This window comes from Stenella coeruleoalba (genome assembly GCF_951394435.1).
Source record: "Stenella coeruleoalba genome assembly, chromosome: 20".
In the NCBI taxonomy this organism is placed as follows: Eukaryota; Metazoa; Chordata; class Mammalia; order Artiodactyla; family Delphinidae; genus Stenella; species Stenella coeruleoalba.
In genome coordinates, this window is record NC_137166.1 from 56,917,051 (window position 1) to 56,937,447 (window position 20,397).

The following is a 20,397-nucleotide window of genomic DNA, read 5'->3' on the forward strand; positions in this document are numbered from 1 at the left end:
GCAGGTGGATGATGGCTGGAGTGTGTGAGCCTGACAGGAGGTGGTGGGTGAGGGCTCTGGGTGGGTCGCTTTGCATATAAAAGGCACACTCCCAGGCCAGTAGTTTGCACTCTCTAGGAACTGGCCAACCCTGACAGAAGCCATCTCTTCAGGGTCAGAAGGACCCCAAGATGCCCAAGCATCAGAATGTAGAAAGAAGAGGCACGGTTAGTACACCCGGGAGAGGGCCGAGGCAGCTCCAGGTCCCTCCGTCCTCCTACTGGGTGGTGAGGGTAGGGGGTCAGGGACGGACAGAGCTGAGGGTGAGGCAGGATGCTGCCCGGTGAGGCTTGGTCCCACCAGCCTCCTCTCTCCTTCTCAGCTCTGCCTAATCCAAAGCAGAGCTTCTCAAATTTCAAGGTGCATTCAAATCCCTGGGGGGAGCTGATTGAGTAAGTCTTGGATGGGTGCCCATTATTATGCATTTCTAACAAGTTCCTGGGGGTTAAGAGTGCTTGACCTTACTTTGAAAACAAACTTAGGTTTACCAAAGGGGAAACGTGGGTGGGGTGGGAGCGATAAATTAGGAGCTTGGGATGAACATACACACACTACTATATAGAAAATAGATAGCACAGGGAACTCTACTCAGTGCTCTCTAATGACCTATATGGGAAAAGAATCTGAAAAAGAATATATATATATATATAACTGAATCACTTTGCTGTACACCTGAAACTAACACAGCATTGTACATCAACTATACTCCAATATAAAATAAAAAATTAAGTTTAAAAAAGAGTGCTTGGGGACTTCCCGGGTGTCCAGTTGTTAAGACTCTGCACTTTCACTGTGGAGAGCCCCGGTTCGACACCTGGTTGGGGAACTATGATCCCACAAGCCACGCGGCATAGCCAATAAATAAATAAATAAACAAAAAACATTTTAAAAAGTGCTCAACCTTACTGGTTGGCTGGGGCCCTCAGTCTTGGCTGGATCCCAGGGAACCCGTTGGCCCCAGGCAAACCGGGGTGGTTGGTCGCCCCACCAGTGATGGCAATGGCCCAGTGGCACTGGTACCTGGGCCCTTGTTTGAGCAACAAAATCCTGTCTGAACTCGCCTTCCTTCCCAAGACAGTTGCTCAGAGATGACGGGGAGGTGACATTCTCCACTAGCTCTCAGCCCAGTTCTCTCTGGGTTGACCTTTCCTCCCGGTGGGCACTGCATCTTCTCCTCCTAGAGTGTGGACACACTTGGGTTTTATCCTGCTGGACAGTTTCTACCCATCCAGACACATTTCAGCGTGACCCACCTCAGGGTCAGGACCCACCATCTGTAAACATGTAGATTAATTTGCTGTTTTCCAACTGCCCCAAGGCACAGTCTTCGGCTGCTTTCGGTCCACACCCTGTACAACAGCTAACCATTAACCACCTGAATCCTCTTTTCTATTCGTGTTGAGCCCCAAACTCTTCTGCAGCCACCAGAGCCCAGAACCGTCTGCTCACCACAAGGCAGACAGGGAGAATATTTTAATAAGCGTGTGGTATGAAACAGCTCCCTAAGGAACAGGGCAACAACCAGTACACATAAAAGAAGAGATGGGTAAATATGACTCTGTATATATTGAACAAACATACAGGTAACTGGGGAGAATATACTACACACAAAAAAAATTGAACAGAGAAGCTGCCAGAAACAGATGCAACATAGTCAAAAATTATGCGATGAATATACAGAGACTACAGGCAGGTCCAGAAGACAAAAATGAAGACCAAAAGAGGTTGGGAAGAGTCGAATTCCCTGGCAGTCCAATGGTTAGGACTCTGTACTCTCACTGCTGAGGCCCCAGGTTCAATCCCTGGTTGGGGACCTAAAATCCCACAAGCCGCACGGAGCAAAAAAAAAAAAAAAAAAAGAGGTTAGGAAGAAGCTGCTTAGTACAAGAGAAAATTCAGATTATGAAGAACTGTGAAAAGATATTCCACTTAAAGTCTGACAAAAAATCAAAACATGTCACTTTCCACAATTCAGACAGAAACAGATGGAAAAAAATTAGTATGTGGGGAGGGTAAGGGCATGGCATGGGGAAACGGGTGCATTCACAGGCTGGTGTGAAAGTGTAAGTTGGTGCTACATTTCTGATCCATATTTTAGCAATAAGTTTGAATGCACTTTCATATATCCGGAGAAAACTGTAATTCGAAAAGATGCATGCACCCCAGTGTTCATTGCAGCACTATTTACAATAGCCAGGATGTGGAAACAACCTAAATGTCCATCAACAGAGGAATAGATAAGAAGAAGTGGTGGTACTTCCCCGGTGGTGCAGTGGTTAAGAATCCTCCTGCCAATGCAGGGGACCTGGGTTCGAGCCCTGGTCCGGGAAGATCCCACATGCTGCAGAGCAACTAAGCCCGTGAGCCACAACTACTGAAGCCCACGTACCTGGAGCTTGTGCTCCACAGCAAGAGAAGCCACCGCAATGAGAAGCCCGCACACTGCAACAAAGACCCCACACAGCCAAAAATAAATAAATAAATAAAGTTTTTTAAAAACATGGTACATATATACAATGGAATATTACTCAGCCATAAAGAATGAAATAATGCTATTTGCAGCAACATGGATGGACCTAGAGGATATTATGCTTAGTGAAATAAGTCCGACAGAGAAAAGCAAATACCATATGATATCACTTATATGTGGAATCTAAAAATATGACACAAATGAACCTATCTATGAAACAGAAACGGACTCACATACTTAGAGAACAGACTTGTGGTTGCCAAGGGGGAGTGGGGAGGGGGAGGGAAGGATTGGGAGTTTGGGATTAGCAGATGCAAATTATTATATGTAGAATTGATAAACAACAAGGTCCTACTGTATAGCTCAGGGACCTATATTCAATATCTTGTGATAAACCATAATGGAAAAGAATATGAAAAAGAATATATATATATATGTATGTATGTATAACTGAGTCACTTTACTGTACAGCAGAAATTAACACAACATTGTAAATCAACTATCCTTCAATAAAATAAATTTTTAAAAAATGTTTAAACACCCTCTGATGGAGCAGTTCCCCATCTGGGAACTGGGTCTTCACCAAAACTGAAAAAGAATACACCAGCAGGGTCTGCTCCAGCAGAACAAACCCAGGCAAGGTCCCTTCCCACAAAGAACTTCAGTTAAGTAGGAGAACAGATAGAAAAAAGTACAAAAGAGATAGGACAGCGATTTGTCAGTGTCTGGAAAAGCTGGAAATGTGCTTTCTCTGTAGCCATTTGTTCTCTGGGGCGGGGGGGTGATTTTTGCCTTTTCCACCCGAGGGGGTATTCGGCAAGGCTTAGAGACATTTTTGATTGTCACAACCAGGGGGAAGGGGTGCCACGGTACACAGTGAATAGAGACCAGGGATGCTGCTAAACACCCTACAATACACAGGGCAGCCTTCCACGCCCCCCCAGAAAAAGAGTAACTTGCCCAAAATGTAAACTGTGTTGAGGTTGAGGAAGCCACTCTGTAGCCCAGCTGTTCAGCTTCTGGATAGAGGCTCCAGGGAGGGGGGGAGTTTGCCCCTGTCCCCCCCTCAAGTACAAGAGTACCCATTGCAATATTTATTCAGTGCCATTTGTGTGCCAAGCACTGTCCTAGGGAGGGGGCTATTTATAGTCTTTGTAGTGAAAATTAAATGTCTACCGATAGGAGTGTGGATCAATAAATTGTGGTTCATCCCTACAGCAGAATACGATGTAGCAGGTTAAAGAAGGAGGTAGTGTATCCATCTGGATATTGATACATCTCAACAGGCGAAAGCAAGTTGCACTAATCCGACAGCCCACCCTTCAGCCAGCCACACCTCCCAGCCACATGTGTTTGATCCTACAACTGCCCCAAAGCCCTTCTTTCCCTGGGGGGGTTTACAGCTTTTTTTTTTTTTTTTTTGGCCGCACCCTGTGGGATCTAGTTCCCTGACCAGGGCTCGAACCCATGCCCCCTGCATTGGGGAGAGCAGAGTCTTAACCACTGGACCACCAGAGAGGTCCCCAAGGGTTTACAGCTTTGAGTTAGCATTTTGAGTTCCCATCACCATTCAGTGAACAAAGACCACAGGGCAATCACACATAGACACACAGATTTCTACCCTGCAGAGGGGAGACAACTTTCCCCAGGCATCTGTGGACTCAGGTAGGGGCAGGAGGGGCAGATCATTCATTTCTTTTGACAAACATTATGCACATAAAGTATGCTCGCCTGGCATTTTGAACACCCCCACCATCACCACCACACACACATTCTGACATCAGACCCTGGAAAATTCCAGTCTCGGTGGTGGTGCGGTCCCCAGCCCCCTCCTTCCCCTGCTCCAGCTGCAGTTTCCATGGCAACAGCCTGAGCCTGCCTCCTTCTCCAACAGGTAATTGCTTTCAAAGGGAAGGGGCAGCTTGGGGGATGGGAAGGCTCAACCCACAGGCCTCCTGCAGTGGCCTGTGCAGGACCTCTGTGCCCCTTAAAATACACCCTTGAATGGGAGCTTTGCAAAAAGATCACCAATTTGCCTGTGAGGGCCTGCCCGTGGACCCGGTGAGAAATCACACACGTCATTTAAGCATCAGTGACATCAGCTATCGTTTCTTCTTTGCTCATTTATGTATTCATTTATTCAACAAATATGGGTCAATTGTTCTGGGAGCTGGTGGGATGAGAAAACAAACAAACAAACAATCACTGGGAAAGGTACGCTCTTTGGTCTGAGAGCCGAGCTGCCAGCGACATTCGTTCCTTCAAACAAGACTTTTTTAGGTTCATTTAGCAAAAGTTTATGGAAGGACCACCGCATGCCAGGGGTCATGGGAAGCGTAGGGAATACATCATAAAGAAAGAACGTCAAAATCCCTGCCCAGAATGCCTGGCACTTAGTAGGACCTTCAAACATTTTTAGAATATGAATAAATGAACAAATGAATGGATTCTGTTCAGCTCAAAAATTGGATTCTGGTGCCTTTATTCATTTAACATGATGGCATAGCATTAAGTTTACTTTCTTGGATGGAGGGGCAGTTGGTTGGATGCTGAATACCCTAGAATTTGTCTGAGTAGGAAGCAAGAGGGCAACATTTGGGCAGGGAGAGAGCTGGTGGCCTTCAATTTTCTGCTCACCAGCAGAAAGCTTGAGTGAGTATTTTTTATAACTTGAGTGGAGAAAAAGCTCGGTAAACACAGTGCTAGAGCTTACAACCACAGAAAGAAAAAGATAAATTAATCTGACTCCGTAAGAGCTGAAAAAGTAGGTACAGAAGAAATCAAAAATAATATAAGCCAAAATAAAGTGACAAAGTGGGTAAGACTACTTGCAACCCAATGAGAATCAAAGAAATTACATCTTTCACATGTCAGTTGTATTTACAAGAAATGAATTAAAAACATGGGAGAAAATGAACTTCAAAATACAGGACTTCAAAATGGACAGAAAGGCTTTAAAGGAGAAGATTGAAATGTTAAAAAAAAAAAATGACAAAATGACATTCCAATCTTTGTACTCCAAGAAAAAAAACAAAAAAGGACATGAAAACCAAAGTGGCAAGTCCTTTTTCCATTTGTAAGGTGGACGAAAATGAAAATATAGACAAGGAGAATTGGTGATTGTATGAAAAATGGATGCCTTCCCAGGCTAGTGGGGAGAATGCAATTTGTTATAAACTTTCTGGCAAGTTCTTTTGGCAGAAGGCATCCAGGTTTAGTATGTGCATGCCCTTTGACTCAGCAAATCCAACCCTGGGAATCTCCTCCCTGCAGACACTCAAAAAGTACACACACCCACACGGTGCTCAGGGCAGTGTTGCTGGGGGAGTGACTGATGGAAAAGTCCCAGTATGTGTGGCATGTAAAAAGTGCCAGCAGCAGGATCTTAGAGCCCAAAGACAAATTTTTTGCGTGATGAAGAAATTGTGTTTTGAAGGCTATTGAATGTTAGCATTCCATGTTACGTAAACAAGAGCTGGAATAAATACCTGTATACGCATCATTATCTAAATGTGAGCCAATATAACCCGCTCGCCCACATATTCACCTCCTAGAAGCATCTCTTGAATACCTGTGGTGTCCCAGACACTCCATCAGGGAATGATGGACAACAGAAAATGTGTCTATTGTCCTAAAGTTTGCGATTAGCAGGTGCAAATTATTACACATAGAATGAATAAACAATAAGGTCCTACTGTATAGCACAGGGAACTATAGTAAATTTCCTGGGATAAACCATCATGGAAAAGAATATGAAAAACAACGTATATATATGTATAACTGAATCCCTTTGCTGTACAGCAGAAGCTAACACAACACTGTACATCAGCTATACTTCAATTAAAAAATTTTTTTTCTACATAAGTCCAAGGCCATCTTGGAGAGCAGTTTGACAATATCTAGAAGAGCTGGTGATGTGCGTTCTCCCACCACTCAGAAAATCCACTTTGAGGTCTGTGCCCTAGAACTCTCCCACGTGTGGAAGGAGACCAGTTCACTGTGACACTCGCTCATCTGACAAACGTTTATCGAGCAGAAACCACGCACCAGGCACTGCTGTGGGCCCTGGAGACCTCCAGCGGGGCTTGTCATAGCAAGGGGAAAAAAGAAAAACCGAATACAACCTAAATGTCCACCAGCAGGAGAATGGGCGCATTAACTGAGGTCCGTTGACCCCACGGAGTATGATGTGCAGTTGAAAAGCAAATAAGAGAAAATGGGCACACGCACCTGAATGATTTGTTGACGTAAGACCCCCCCCCCCCCACCAGCCAGTCTCTCTTCCTCCCTGTTCCACTTCTTTGCTGCCCTCACATTCTCCAAAATGTTTTCTCTCCTCTCTCTTTGTTCGCTGCTTTTAGCTGGCGTTGTTTTGGATTCGAGGACAGGAGTCCTCTTGGAAGGTGGGCCCCACGTGTGTGTTTGTCTTCAGAACACAGGGCAATGAGGAGCAAATCCTCCTGGTTCTGATAGACTTGGGGAGGGGGTGCAGAGCCCATCACTGCCACAGCAGACTTCGAAGAAGCATGACACACACACACTACTCTATATAAAACAGATAACTAACAAGGACCTCCTGTCTAGCACAGGGAACTCTGCTCAATCCTCTGTAATGTAACCTGACACTCATACAACAATGTAAATCAACTCTACTCCAATATAAATTTTAAAAAAAGAAAAAGAAAAAAGAAGCACCTGCCTCGTGCTAGCCAGGCTTTTGGATCCCCACACCGGCTAACTTCAGAACTGGAAATTTCCAGCTGTGTCTCCCCGGCCCCCTCTCCTCTCTTCCACCGCCTGATCAGGCTACAGTTTCCATGGCAACGGCCTGAGCCTGCCCCTGCCCCACACACCAGGTGACAGCTCTTGAGGGAAAACAGATGACAAAGACGAAGCCCCGGTTGGGAGAGGGGGGTACGGGGCAGGGGAGGACTCACACCTGCAGCCCCTCCTTCCCTTCGCCGCCGGGTCAGGCCCGTCTTTTGTGTACATTTGCCCGCATCTTCAGACGGGGGTCACGGCAGAAGAAAAGGAAGTTGGCTCCTTGGGTCTCTGCAGTCCTTATATGACTAACAAACCTCCTGCAAGCGCCGGGGATATTGTTCTTAGGTTTTCAACCTTCAACATATTGGTCAAACCCCACTGTGGCGGCTGCTTTCCCTGAAGCCAGGGATGAAGTGGTAGGAAAAAACAAGCGGTGTCTGCCCAAGACCCTAATGTCTGAGGCACCCATTCATCCGACACATGCATTTAATCATCTGACAAATAGGTACCGAGGGCTCGCTCTGGGCTGGGTAACAGACCAGGGGTGTGGATGCAACAGAAACAGTCAAAAATCTCTTCCTTGGGATTGACAGATACACACTACTATACATAAAATAGATAACGAATAAGGACCTACTGTACAGCACAGGGAACTCTACTCAATACTCTGTAATGACCTCTATGGGAAAAGAATCTCATAAGGAGTGGATATATGTATATGTATAACTGACTCACTTTGCTGTACACCTGACACTAATACAACATTGTAAAGCAACTCTACTCCAATAAAATTTAATTTACAAAAATAAAATAAAAAATGCATTCAGTGCCTATTAGCAACAACAACAGATCTTTCCTGGAGCTTTTGTTGTAGTTGGGTTACAAGCAGTGAAGAAATCACGTTGTGATGAGAGCGTGAAGAAAAAGTAAAGGAGTGGTTGGATAGGGAGTGATTGGGGGCAGCTGTTTTAGCAAGAGGACCCAGGAGGGGGTGGGAATTGAGCAGATGTATAAGTGAAGGGAGTGGACAAAGTATGAGGGAAGAGCAGCAGAGCAGGAGCCTGGAGGCGGGGCCTTACAGGGACTTTGCAGGGGAATCCAGGAGCCCCTGAGCAGTGTGAGTGAACAGAGCACAGGAGGTGAAGACACGGGTGGAGCAGGCTCAGGTCGACATGGAAAGCACTTGGGGTTTTTTTGTTTTTTTCTTCTTGAAAGTCTGTTCATAAAACTTTGATTCCACTTACATTAACTTAATACATATGTTCTTACAATTTAATTGGTACTGGAAATTTTATAAGAAATTAAGTAAACCTATCCTTCATCTCAACTTATTTCTCTCTCTCTCTTTTTTTTTTTTTTTTTGCGGTACGCGGGCCTCTCACTGTTGTGGCCTCTCCCGTTGTGGAGCACAGGCTCCGCATGCGCAGGCTCAGCGGCCATGGCTCACGGGCCCAGCCGCTCCGCGGCATGTGGGATCTTCCCGGACCAGGGCACGAACACGCGTCCCCTGCATCGGCAGGCGGACTCTCAACCACTGCACCACCAGGGAAGCCCTATTTCTCTACTTTTTAAAAATTTTTATTGGAGTAGAGTTACTTTACAGTGTTGTGTTAGTTTCTGCTGTACAGCAGAGTGAATCAGTTATACATATATCCATTCTTTTTCAGATTCTTTTCCCATATAGGTCATTACAGAGTATTGAGTAGAGTTCCCTGTGCCTAATAAGTAGGTCCTTATTAGTTATCTATTTTATATATAGTAGTGTGGGTATGTCAAGAGATGGAAAGCACTTTGGATTGTATGTTTTGATATAGACAATGTTATTTGCATCCATGGTGTCCATCCATGACTCACAGATGGAGGCGTCCACATGGCTCAGAGTCCACTGGGAGGGAGGGGAACCACACGGATGAGTGCACAGAGGAACTTCAGAAGGACAGACCGTTTACTCGGTGACCGTTCCGTGCTGCGTGGCCGCAGCGCTGGATGCCAGACAACTGGAAGTGAACAGGACAAGAGCAAGACGGTGGTGTGGAGGGAATTCCCTGGAGGTCCAGTGGTTAGGACTCAGCGCTCTCACTTCCAGGGCCCTGGGTTCGATCCCTGGTCAGGGAAGATCCCGAAAGCTGCAGGGCGCACCCCAAAAAAATCCAAAGAATAACAGAAAACAAAGACAGTGGCGTGGAGATGGCCACAGAGAGAGGCATCAGGGATGGATTTGGGATGGGACGGGACAAGTGCATCGTGTAGAGCTGTCTGTACCACAGTTGGGAAGGGACCAAAGGTGGTGACCATGATGGTAATAGTGGTAACAAAATACTTAACCCGATTGGCTGGCTGTGCTATGCTAGGCACCTGCTGTATGCCTTCCATTCACTCCCCTTAGCACTCCACAAAGGTGAGTGGGACTTTCCCTTCCAGGTGACAGATGAGGTCCCTGAGGCTCAGAGAGGAACACAGGAGGTCATTCTGGCGTCTGGTCAAATATGGGGACGCTGGACTCAGATTTGCTTAGTGCTCATCCATCATGTCCTTCCTGTGTCATCACTGGAGCCTCCGTTTCCTCCTCTGGTCAAGAGGGCCCTTGAAGCCATGGCAAACCCTTTGATTTTATTAATAAGCCACCCTAAGTATCAATATAGATAATATCATTGATCTATGTGAACAGGGGTTATAACAGAAACAGAGGCAACAGGAACTCCTGACTCCCAGAGGGATCTGAGACTAAATTTCACGTGCGAGTTTATGGCTGGCATACAGGAAGCGCTCAGTACACGCAAGCTAGGTGCAGCAGGGGAAGTCAGAAGCTTTTACTTGCCTTGCTAAAGATTGGAAAGTGTGGCCACAGGACTTCAGTGTATGGCTGGGCAGGCTGTTCACTGCACAAGGGGACAAGTGAGAGGTTTGGAATCCAAGCTGTGCCTCGTGGCACGAGGCTGCACCCTCCCAGAGAAGCAGCGTCTTTTGCTACTTCCCACAGAGACCAAGATCCGGGCGAGCCTCCCAGGAACTTGGGACAGCAGATCAAAGAGATGCCGGTGTTTGACAGCCAGCATTCTTGGCAGTGAGCAATAGAAACCACTATGATGGACTCCAGCTGTTCAGAGAGATGCTGAGGGGATAGCGGGTAGATCTTAGAGAAGCCAGGGAAGCTTTAGATTCCTAGGTGAGTTTCTGGAGCCAGACTCTTCTTCAGAGACTGGCCGCAGGACTGGCCCAGAGAGGACACAGATGCCGCCGCTCCCGGACTCAGGAATTCACTGCTGCTTCTGCTGCCTCTGGGAATGAGCTCCCATGATCTAGAAGGCGTCCTCTGCTGTTCCACTAATGGGCATGTCTTTACAAGAAGGAGGAGGAGGAGAGAGAGAGAGAGAGAGAGAGAAAGAAAGGAAATATGGAGGTTCCTTAAAAAACTAAAAATAAAACTACCATATGACCCAGCAATACCACTACTGGACATATACCCTGAGAAAACCATAATTCAAAAAGACACATGTACCACAATGTTTGTTGCAGCTCTATTTACAATAGCCAGGTCATGGAAGCAAACTAAGTGTCCATCGACAGATGAATGGATAAAGAAGATGTGGCACATATATACAATGGAATTTTTTTTTTTTTTTTTTTTTTTGCGGTACGCGGGCCTCTCACTGTTGTGGCCTCTCCCGTTGCGGAGCACAGGCTCCGGACGCGCAGGCTCAGTGGCCATGGCTCACGGGCCCAGCCACTCCGCGGCATGTGGGATCTTCCCGGACCAGGGCACGAACCCGTGTCGCCTGCATCAGCAGACGGACTCTCAATCACTGCACCACCAGGGAAGCCCTATACAATGGAATATTACTCGGCCATAAAAAGAAACGAAATTGAGTTATTTGTAGTGAGGTGGATGGACCTAGAGTCTGTCATACAGAGTGAAGTAAGTCAGAAAGAGAAAAACAAGTACCATATGCTAACACATATATATGGAATCTAAAAAAGAAAAAAAAAAGGTTCTGAAGAACCTAGGGGCAGGACAGGAATAAAGATGCAGACATAAAGAATGGACTTGAGGACACAGGGAGGGGGAAGGGTAAGCTGGGGGATGAAGTGAGAGAGTGACATGGACTTATATATACTACCAAATGTAAAATAGATAGCTAGTGGGAAGCAGCCACATAGCATAGGGAGATCAGCTCGGTGCTTTGTGACCACCTAAAGGGGTGGGATAAGGAGGGAGGGAGGGAGACACAAGAGGGAGGAGATATGGGGATATATGTATATGCATAGCTGATTCACTTTGCTATACAGCAGAAACTAACACACCATTGTAAAGCAATTATACTCCAATAAAGATGTTTAAAAAAAATAAAAGAAAGGAAGGAAGACAAGCAGGGAGGGAAAGAAGAGAGAGATAGAGAAAGAAAGAAAGAAAGAAAAAGAAAGAAAAAGAAAGAAAGAAAGAAAAAGAAAGAAAGAAAGAAAGAAAAAGAAAGAAAGAAAGAAAAAGAAAGAAAGAAAGAAAGAAAGAAAGAGAAAGAAAGAAAAAGGAAGGAAGGAAGGAAGGGAGGAAGAAAGGAAGAAGGAAAGAAAGAAAGAATGAGAACGAGAGAAAGAACAGAGATTCATTTCACTATGTTTCTGTGGATGGATTTACAAGCACATACACAAAAAGCAAGTTTACAAAATCGTAAAGATTTTTCTCATTTATTATCTGCAAGTGGTATACATCTATATCCCAGTCATTATAATTATTCTTGTTGATCTTTTACGTTAATTCAACGTAATACCAAATTTTGGAAGTGGGCCATAAATGCTCAATGCCTGCAAGGTCCCAATAAAGTCACTGGGCACAGGCATTGAAACCATCAGAATATTAGAATCAAGATTTTTTTTAACTCCAGGGAAGTAGAGAGAAACTCATTTGTAACTGGCTCCAGGGATGTAATCTACAGAACAGACAACTAGTCTTAAATATGTTTATGGTTTGGGAATGAATGTCTCCAGAATACTGGCTACGTTTTACTGTTTCCGAGAAAGCCGTTCCCTTCCTGAGTTAGAAGGCAATATATACAGAGCTTGGACTCCAGTCTGGCATTTAACTCATTAATCAGGGAAAATTCTGAGGTGGGTTGATTTAACTGGCACTCAGGCTGAATGCTGACATTCTCAGAGCTCCGTCCAAAGGGCCCTGGGTTTCCGGGAGAAACTTCTCTCCCATATGAACCGTCTTTTCAGTTTAATTCTGGCTCAGATTCCTCTATGAGCAACTGCAGCCAGGACCCTGGGGAAGAACAGAGTTTTCTCTATGTGGGCATAGTGTGCACCAATGGTCTCCTCTTTTCAGCTCCACATGAGACTGTGTAAATGTTCTTATCATCATGGACAGGGAAGGACTTGTTAACCGGTCACAAAAGCACACAAGCATGAAAGAAGAGAGATACGTAAATCTGACCACATAAAAACAATGAGATGCCACCTCATACCCATTAGGAGGGTAACTCTTCCTTTTTTAAAAAATTTTTATTGGAGTATAGTTGATTTACAATGTTGTATTCATTTCAGGTGTACAGCAAAGTGAAACAGTTATACATATATCCACTCTTTTTTTTTTTTTAGACTCTTTTCCCATATAGGCCATTACAGAGTATTGAGTAGAGTTCCCTGTGGTACTCAGCCAGAAAAAGAACAAAATAATGCCATTTGCAGCAACATCAATAGACCTAGAGATTGTCATACTGAGTGAAGTAAGTCAGACACAGAAAGACAAGTATCATATGATATCACTTATATACGGAATCTTAAAAAAAAAAGGGTACAAATGAACCTATTTACAAAACAGAAGTAGAGTCACAGATGTAGAAAACAAACTTATGGTTACCAGGGTATAAGGGGGAGGAGGGATAAATTGGGAGATTGGGACTGACATATACACACTACTATATATTTCTTTAAAAAATACAGAAAACACAGCTGGCCCTCTGTATCCGCAGGTTCGGCATCTGCAGATTTAGCCAACCACAGATGGATTCAATCCCCGGTTGATTAAATCCATGGATACCAGAGGGTCGAATGTAGGGACTTTAGCATCCTCGGAGTATGGTATCTGCGGAGGTCCTGGAACCAATGCCCTGCAGATACTGAGCGACCATGACAAGTGTTGGAGAGGAAGTGGAGAGACTGGAACCCTTGCACAATTTTGGTGGAGATGTAAAACTGTGCAACCACTATGGAAAACAGTACGGAGATTCCTCAAACAAAATTACAGACAATAACCACATGATCCCAGAATTCCACCGCTGGGTATACATCCAAAAGAATTGAAAGCAGGGTCTTAAAAGAGATATTTGTACACCCGTGTTTATAGCAGCATTATTCACAGTAGCCAAAAGGTAAAAGCCACCCAAGTGTCCATCAGTGGATGAATAGATGAACAAAATGTGGTCCATCCGTACGGTGGAATATTATTCAGCCTTAAAAAGGAAAGAAATTCTGACACAGACTGCAACATGCACGAACCTTGAGGACATTATGCTCAGTGAAATAAGCCAGCTGAAAAAAGACAAATCCTGTATGATTCCAATTATATGAGGTACCTAGAATAATCAAATTCATAAAGACAGAAAATAAGATGGTGATTTCAAGGGGTTGAGGAAGGAAAGAATGGGGAGTTAGTGTTTAATGGGGACAGAGTTTCAGTTTTACAAGATGAAGAGAGTTCTGGAGATGGATGGTGGTGATGGTAGCACAGTGAGTGAACTTCATGCCATTGAACTGTGTGGTTAAAACTGGTTAAGATGGTAAATTTTATGTGAGTGAGTGAACTTCATGCCATTGAACTGTGTGGTTAAAACTGGTTAAGATGGTAAATTTTATGTTATGTGTATTTGGGCACAATTTAAAAAAATTTTAAATAGTGTGTATGGCTATGTACAAAGGAACACCACAGTTAGCAAAGATTGGAGGGGGGGAATCAACAGGTTAAATTCAATGCTGCAGACGTGGTAGTCCAGGGAATGTATATCTCTCCTATATAAATTCTGTTTCGGTGACTAAGAGTTGAACATGAAAATAGAAAAACAGGGCAGAGGATCTAAAAGGGTGTTCACAAAGCAAATAATTGCAACGTTGGACCTACGTTAGTTAGTGAAAATCTCACCTACTTGTGATCCAAAAAATTGGAGGCCATGGACAAACTGAGACGGTTCCACCACACCAGGCGGGCAAAGACGAAAGTTGGGAGTGTGAGGCTGACACTGGGCTGGGGAAGCAGGCTCCTTTCTGCATGCGGGCGGTGGACACATCTGCCCTGGCAGGCGTTTTTGGCAATGTGTCAAAGTCTAAAATAGGTTCGCCCCCACCCTTTTCTTTTTTAAAATTAATTAATTTATTTATTTTTGGCTGTGTTGGGTTTTCGTTGCTGCGCATGGGCTTTCTCTAGTTGCGGTGAGTGGGGGCTACTCTTCGTTGCGGTGCGTGGGCTTCTCATTGTGGTGGCATCTCCTGTTGCAGAGCACGGGCTCTAGGCGCGCAGACTTCAGTAGTTGTGGCATGCGACCTTGTTTTTTATCCATCCTATAGATAATAATTTGTATCTACCAACCCCAAACTCGTAATCCTTCCCTCCTCCCCCTTGGCAACCACAAGTCTGATCTCTATGTCTGTGAGTCTGTTTCTGTTTCATAGATAGGTTCATTTGTGCCATATTTTAGATTCCACATATGTGATATCAAATGGTACTTGTCTTTCTCTATCTGACTTACTTCACTTACGCTGATAATCTCTAGTTGCATCCATGTTGCTGCAAACGGCATTATTTCATTCTTTTTTATGGCTGAGTAATATTCCATTGTATATATGTACCACATCTTCTTTATCCATTTTTCTGTCGATGGACATTTAGGTTGTTTCCATATCTTCGCTATTGTGAATAGTGCTGCTATGAACATAGGGGTGCATGTATCTTTTTGAATTATAGTATTGTCCGGGTATATTCCCAGCAGTGGGATTGCTGGATCATATGGTAATTCTATTTTTAGCTTTCTGAGGAACCTCCATACAGTTCTCCAGAGTGGCTGCACCAATTTACATTCCCACCAACAGTGTAGGAAAGTTCCCTTTTCTCCACACCCTCTCCAGCACTCATTGTTTGTAGATTTTTTAACGGTGGCCATTCTGACTGGTGTGAGGTGGTACCTCATTGTAGTTTTGATTTGCATTTCTCTAATAATTAGTGATGTTGAGCACCTTTTCACGGGCCTACTGGCCATCTGTATGTCTTCTTTGGAGAAATGTCTATTAAGGTCTTCTGCCCATAAAACATGTTCGCCCTTTGACCGAGCAATTCCGCTTCTGGAGCTCACCAGAGCACGTATGCCTACCTTGTGGTCGTCGTGGAGACGTTTACGAGGCAATTAATTAAAATAAGTGATGTACAATCTGTACCCTAACATTGTAAGAAACCACAACTGGGCTTCCCTGGTGGCGCAGTGGTTGAGAGTCCGCCTGCTGATGCAGGGAACACGGGTTCGTGCCCCGGTCCGGGAAGATCCCACATGCCGCGGAGCAGCTGGGTCCGTGAGCCATGGCCGCTGAGCCTGCACTCCGCAGCCTGTGCTCCGCAACGGGAGAGGCCACAACGGTGAGAGGCCCACGTACAGCAAAAAAAAAAAAAAAAAAAGAAACCACAACTGCAAGTTTAAAAGCTTTCAGTGAAAAATAAAGTAAAATAAGTGATGTGGGGGCTTGCAGTCCAAAGAAGAAAGCCCTTTCCTATATACAATTTGCATCTTTGAAGAATTCTCAGTGCCCTGTGTGTTGGGGTCCCCCAGCCCCGCCCCCCTCCAGGTTCCACGTTTCACTGGGAGAACTCAGTGTACAGTTGTGCTCACAAGTCAGTCCTTAACTATCACACCCTGTTTTATTTTCATCATCATACCAGGAGATGACATTAGTTCCTTTCTCCATTAGATATTCACACTTTGAATAACACTCACAAAAATCATTTAGCAAGGAGTACTAGGCAGCATAAGTCTCCCCAGAATCAAATGCAGATGGCCTTGTAAGGAGGAAACCTGTCTCATGGCACAGGGAGAGTGGGTGTTCATGTAGGTGTCAAACATATTTTGTTCTTTCCACACGCTAGTGTTGCATGGCAAGGGCGCTAAGATGTTCTTGAACCCACACACCCTTCCCTGAAGAGACCAGACTTTTCCACGCCCCGAGGCTCGCGCTCTCTCTCTCTCTCTCTCTCTCTCTCTCTCTCTCTCTCTGTACCCGCAATTCTGCAGCCCCTCCCCTCCCCTGCCCAGTGAAGTTCCCATGGCAACAGGCTGAGCTGGCCTTTGTCCTGCACACCAGGTGAGAACAGCCTGCAACAGTGGACAACAAAACCAACCGGTGTGGGGAGGGTTCAGGCCTGAGGGACGTCCCCCAGAGGCCCGGATGTGTTCTTTCCCCGCAATTGAATGGCACTCTTGGAGTTAGTGGAGTGTTAGATGTCCCAAGTCAACTGCAAGCTCATGACGCATTATCTACTTTAATCATTCATTCATTCGTTCATCCATCCATCCATCCATTCATTCACAAACTATGCATTTTACCCCAACAGCCGTGGCAGACCCTCTTCCAGGAGATGGGGATCCAGCAGTGGTTTTTCAACGTGGGGCAGGGGGAGATTTTGCTTCCCACAGGGGCCTTTGGAAATATTTTTGTTACCACAACTTAAGGAGGGTGGGTGCTATTAACATCTAGTGCATAGAGGCCTGGGATGCTGCTAAATAAGCATCCTACAACGCACAGGACAGCCACACGCGTGTGCGCGCACACACACACACTCAGAATTATCCAGCCCCTAATGTCAGCAGTAGGGAAGTTAAGGAACAACGATGTGTTACAACCTTCCTGGAAAATCCTCCCAGCACTTAACAATCCAAGGGAGCACACAGACCCATCAACGAAACACGATTTGTGTGCTGTGATAAAGAACTCAGGGGTTCAGAGGGGGAGTTAGTAGGGGAGAAAGAGAGCGGGGTGAAAGTGTTGAGTGGTTGTGATGACTGAGGACAGAGACAGATAAAGGCAGGGAGCTAGTCACGGGAAAGGAACATTCCAACGAGTGGGCACAGCACGTGCAAAGGCCTGTTGCATGCATTCAAGGCAGGACCAGGAGACCAGAGCGGCTGAAGAGCTATTAGGTGGTGGGGGCCAAGGGTTGGATCAAGAAGAGCCTTGTAGATGATAAGAGCTTTGGGATTTATAGTTTAGCTACTAAAATTATTAATACTGTTGGTGTCGTCAATTTGGAACACTTAGTCTCAGCCAGGCTTTCTCCGGGGCCCAGAAGGGGACGTGACTGCCGCCTCCTAGACTCAGGGGCCACCGGGAGAGGGAGAAAGAGATCAAACAGTCGCACAAAAGTAGAACAAATGTTTACTCAGTGACTTCACCAGGCCAGGGGCTGGGCCATGCACAGGACAGGGGGCCTCGATCAGCGTGACGGCCAAGGGAGAGGCAGAAGTGGACATATTTTAGATGGCGGAACTATTCACAGAGATGAAGAATTCTTGTATCTTTAGAATCAGCATTTTTAGATTTGGGTGGAGCCAACGGCTGCTGTTACACCATGGTCACTATCCTTATATAGTAACGAGCATTTCTTATGCTTCTCATGTGCCAGGCACCATGCTAAGTGCTTCCTGTTGAATTCCCACGACACATCCCAAAGGTGGGTGATATTAACTCCCCACTTTACAGATGAGACCCCTGAGGCACAGCGGAGAATGGGTGGTCAGCTCTCATTCTAATTGCAGAGTTAGACACCCCCTCCGTCCCCCCTCCTGGGGTGGGGGAAATCCATCACATCACAACTCTCGGGGTTGATGTGAGGATTGAGTGAAGGAAAGAACGATGGGCACACAGCAAACTCAATACGGAACAGCACAAAACACATAGTCTTCGAGATAAGTAGTATTTTAACGTTTGAAAAAATTTTTGAAAATTTGGAAAAAAAAATTTGAAAAAACATTAATGCAAAAAAATCCATGATGAATGAAATAATAAAATTTTAAATACAGAAACAATCTGACTGTATTTTGTGCCACGCCATATCGGAGTCTGAGGCAAAAGGAAACGTACACTGTTCTATCCATGCTTTTGTATATATATTTTTTTTTTTTTTTTTTTTTGCGGTACGTGGGCCTCTCACTGTTGTGGCCTCTCCCGTTGCGGAGCGTAGGCTCCGGACGCGCAGGCTCAGCGGCCATGGCTCACGGGCCCAGCCGCTCCGCGGCACATGGGATCTTCCCGGACCGGGGCACGAACCCGCGTCCCCTGCATCGGCAGGCGGACTCTCAACCACTGCGCCACCAGGGAAGCCCTTTTGTATATTTTTTAAAGGTAAACTGTTTTCCAGAAATAGATTTTGAAAATATTATTGGGGACTTCCCTGGAGGTCCAGTGGTTAAGACTCCGCACTTCCAAAGCAGGGGGCACGGGTTTGATCCCTGGTCAGGGAACTAAGATCCCGTATGCCACACGGTGTGGCCAAAATAATAATAATAATAATAATAATAATAATAAAAGACCGTCCTTTTAAAAAAAAGAAAATATTATTGATCAGTTTGCTTCTGTTAAAGCCAGGAAAGTAGAATTATAGTAAATGCTGGAGTCTTTTCTCTTTTGTATAATTAAAATATTTAAACATAAGATAATGTTGTGAGTTTTAACGTGCCTACTTTTCAATTTTAACATGCCTACTTTTCAATATTCTGGAAAAATTAATCCTTAAAAAATTACATTAAAACACATTTATAGGGGCTTCCATTTTCTTTTGTTTCAAGCTTCAATATGGCTCAGCACACACTGGACTTTAAATTTTTGATATGTTTTCCTTCCTTTTGTTGGCATTCATGGTGATCTTTTAAAAAAAACATTACATTAAAATATTATTTATCTTGATGATGAGGTTTTTGGTGCTTCCTTCAAGTTCACCTCATCCTGGTCCCAGCTCTGCCTTTGAGAATGTGACCTTTGAGCTGAGATGTGAAGATTGAGGAGGAACCAGCCATGGGAATTATGAGGAAAAGGAATTATTATGAGAGGAAATGCAAAAGTCTAGGTCAGGGGGCAGAGGAAGTTTTCAGGGACAGCAGGAAGGCAGGGTGGTGAGAGTGTGGTGACCAAGGAATGAGGGCTGTGCTATGAGCAGCTGTTGGGGGCCAGGATGCCGGTGACCTTGCGGGCACTTCTCAGTCTATGTGTGTTGTGGGCCCACTGACTGAGGCTGAGTTGGGAGGGGTGACATGATGTGACTTGTCTGAAGAAGGCCTGGGGCTTGCTTCATGGAGGATAGACTACTCTGGAACTGGAAGGACCAGAGCCATCAGGATGTCACGGTTATCCAGGGAGAGATGGTGGCTCCCAGCTCGAGGTGGATGCAAACAGAATGAATCCTGTTGTGTCTTGAAGGTTGAGCTGAGGCAGGGTATGTGTTGGCGGGGATATGTGGTGTGGACAGAAGAAGAAGAATGGGGAATGGCTTCTATTTTTTTTTTAATTGAAGTACAGTTGGTTTACAATTGTGCCAATCTCTGCTGTACAGCAAAGGGACGCCTCCTACGCTGCTGGTGGACGTGTAAGTGGGTGCAGCCACTATGGAGACCAGTACGGAGGTTCCTCAGAAAACTAAAATTAGAGCTGCCATATGATCCAGCACCCCCACTCCTGGGCATATATCCTGAGAAAACCATAATTCAAAAAGACACATGCACCTCTATGTTCATAACAGCACTATTTACAATAACCAAGACATGGAAGCAACCTAAATGTCCATCAACAGATGAATGGTTAAAGAAGAAGTCGTATTGAAATACACATATACAGTGGAATACTACTCAGCCATAAAAAAGAAGGAAATAATGCCATTTAAAGCAACATGGATGGACCTAGAGATGATCATACTAAGTGAAGTAAGCCAGACAGAGAAAAACAAATATCATATGATATCACTTATATGTGGAATCTAAAATACGACGCAAATGAGCTTATCTATGAAACAGAAACAGACTCACAGACATGGAGAACAGACTTGTGGTTGCCAAGGGGGAGGGAAGGATTGGGAGTTTGGGGTTAGCAGATGCAAACGATTA